General features: G+C 43.1%; 1 long non-coding RNA gene across 1 annotated transcript; it reads right to left on the reverse strand.

The window, feature by feature from the left end:
- Positions 1-2032: 2032 nt before the first annotated feature.
- On the reverse strand, positions 2033-2926 carry LOC118600182. Its single transcript, XR_004949756.1, has 2 exons — positions 2388-2926; positions 2033-2278 (listed from the first exon to the last, which is right to left on the reverse strand). It is a non-coding gene; the product is annotated as an uncharacterized LOC118600182 (long non-coding RNA).
- Positions 2927-3170: the final 244 nt, after the last annotated feature.

Raw genomic sequence — 3170 nt, forward strand, 5'->3', positions numbered from 1 at the left:
GATGCTTAATGTTCCAGCTAGGGATGGGTATATTCCTGCAGACGTGTTGAAGTCTTGGTCTTTCTCATTGTTGCTCTTTATTTTAAGATTTTTCAGTTCAGCTAGTTTTCCTTTGATTTTGTCTCTATAGTTCTGACCTTCAGTTTTAAACAAATCGAGTATTTGTAATTCGGTCTGTCTCTTTTGGTTGCGTTTTTTACTATGATCCTTAGGTTTGTAATCTTTAATTCGAGTTTCCATTACTGTACAAACGTCAACATCAAATGTACCATCTTGAGGCCATGGTGAGTCAAGCTTTTGAGTTCGCTTGTGCCATTTGTTTGATATTTTTGGAATTTCATTGACCCACTGGGGGTACTGCACACTCAAAATAGTGATTGGGGTCATGGTTGCTTTCATTTGTAATGCCATTTCCTTATCTTAATTGTTTAACTTGACTGCTAAATTTATTTGTTATTCTGTTTGCGTTTAGAGTTCTTTTTATTTATCTGAATGGTTAATTAATTCAGGTTAATCTAATTTATGCTACTTTTATTGTAGGAATGTCACCCTTAATCAGAATAATTCAACTGAGTTAAAACTGAACTCCTGAATTTGAATGAGCAGTTCTTCTATAGTTTCTCTATGATATATCAGAGTTGGCAATTTAATTTGAGTATAAGGGTTTAAATGCTGTTGATTCAAAGTGACTGGAAGACACTAAACACAAAATTTTGATTATTTTAATTCTTTTTAGCAATTGAATCTTCAAACTACTCCTTCAACTTAATAGGGACTCCCGAGCAGACTTACAGCTGCAGTGTGAAAAACTTTTTTTTTCTTTTCTTTTTCTGCCTGCTCGCACAGTCGGAGAGTGCTCCGGTGGGGGCTCTTGGCAGCCTCTCAAGCACAACCCAAAATGCTGCACGTCAACTATCGCCACACCCCTATCACCAGATAAAACTTTCTCCTCCTTTTTCGTCTACGCCTACAATCGCATCAGCCATACACGTATAGGGGGCATGACAGGAGGCGACCATACGTAATCGATATTTGATTCAGTCGAACGCTCTACTCTGAGGATGTGGACTGCAACACTAGCGCTCAAACTTCTTTCAAAGAACCAGCTATGCAACTCACAATGAGCAGTAATGGAATACACAATGATTAATATGGTAAGACCTGCAGCAGATCACAACTACAATGGAGATTCAGATGGAACACCCACAGCACTTATACTACAAAATTTATCAAATTATGAACACAGATTTGCACAGCATTTGCACAGGATTATAACATCACATTATAATGTAAAAGAAAGCAGCAACAATGGAAATAACACATGTAAACCTACGGGTGCACCCAAGTATAATTTCTATCTCTACCCAATTCTCATCTGTGCCTCTATTTACTTGGTTCTCAAATACAATTTTAGAATTTTGATAAGTTAGATTTTAACTTTTATGGAGCTCCAGCAAGATTCCGTGGCTTTAACGCTCACTTCACCTTCTTTTATCAGATTTATTGTTACTTTGTGTGGCCCCTCTTAAATCACTTACACATACACTCACGCACACACACTCACTGTCGCACCAACCTCTCTGCACATCTGGTTTCAATCTAACTGCGCCTCCACACAACCCGCCAGTATCAACACACACACATGGCTCCCTTCATTTCAATATTTGACCTGCCGCACGTCTGAATAAATAAAATTTAAAGTGCCCGAGCAGGCTAATGGGAGGACAGAGACGCGGATTCTGCAGTCCCATGAGCCATGCAGACGGCATAACCCGCGCAGCAACATTCAGAGACAGGGACAAACAGAAACACAAACGTTTGGTCAGTCATGTCAGGTCAGGGGTACAGTCAGTCAGTGTTCAGCAGCACAGTCATGAGTCACACTCGTCAGGTGAGAGCAGCTCAGTAGCTGGGCTGGATTTGAGGACCGAAAACCTTTTAACAGTGAAATTCGGCAGCTCGAGCAAACAGATGTGATACCTGAGGAATCTGGGAAGGGAAAAGTGCGAAGACCCTCGCCCCGCCAGGATGAGGTGGACTTCACGGAGGACCAGCAATGTCAGAATAGCCCACAAGATCTCTGGAAGCTGCTCGGCCCTCTCTGCAGCAGCAATGGCACTCGGGCAGCGAGGAAGTCCAGCAGCAACAGGATCAAGCTTACAGGAGAAATAAGCCACAGGTCTGAGAGTTCCACCATGATCCTGGAGGAGGACAGATGTCACGCAGCTCCCTCCTTCATCCACAGTCTGAGTGAATGGCTTGGGTGGATCCAGTAGGCCTAAAGTCGGAGGTGATTGGAGAGCAAGTTTCAGTGCTGTGAAAAAAACTCTCAGCTACATTTGTCCACTGCACCTTAGAATTCACTGGTTTAGATTTGATTAACTCACCTATAGGGGCCTGGTTATCTCTGAAAAGTTTGGAACAGAAATCCTGCAGTATGAGCACAACCCAACGAAAGACAGGAGTTGCTTAACAGTCTCCGGTCTCGGCGCCTGTTGGATTGCAGTGAGATGTTTGGAGGAAAGGCTTCTACCTTCTGTACTGACAACATGGCCAAGGAACGTGACTTCTTCTCTTTTATTTATTTATTTTTTTTCCCAATGGAGGAGGGCGATACTTCTTAACGGGCAAATTCGGGGTGTTAACAGGGGAACCATCACAGGGGATGACTATACCTGCTTCCAAAAATGAGTTAAAAACTGGGGTGATGCCCTCAATTGCCTCAGGCTTCAAGGGGTACTGCGCCCGTCGGGGTCTGAAGTGAGATTTGGGGTTCACAACCAAAGGTTCACAATTCTGTATGAGACCAACATCAAATTTATGCTTGGCCCAAACACAATCAGGAACACCGTCCAGTCCAAGAATGGAAGCATCCAGAACCAAAAGATAGGGACGTGGCATCTCATGGCAAATAAAATCAAACTGCCAGGCTCACGCTGCCAATCCAGAGCATGGTTGCACGCTCTAGTCCAGGAGCCCAAATCTTTCCATTTATCAGTAGGGCCTTTGGACAAAGAAATGTGAGGGTCACTTCCTGGAATCTCAAAAAAAGAGAAAAAAAAAGGGGGCTTGGGTGGAGCTCAAAGAAACATACATCGCACAGCGCGTTGCAGTCCAGAAAAGGCTGCACACAGACAAATGATCATTCATACATTCAAAAGCTGCACTTC

This window comes from Oryzias melastigma, linkage group LG19, assembly GCF_002922805.2.
Source record: "Oryzias melastigma strain HK-1 linkage group LG19, ASM292280v2, whole genome shotgun sequence".
Classification (NCBI taxonomy): Eukaryota; Metazoa; Chordata; class Actinopteri; order Beloniformes; family Adrianichthyidae; genus Oryzias; species Oryzias melastigma.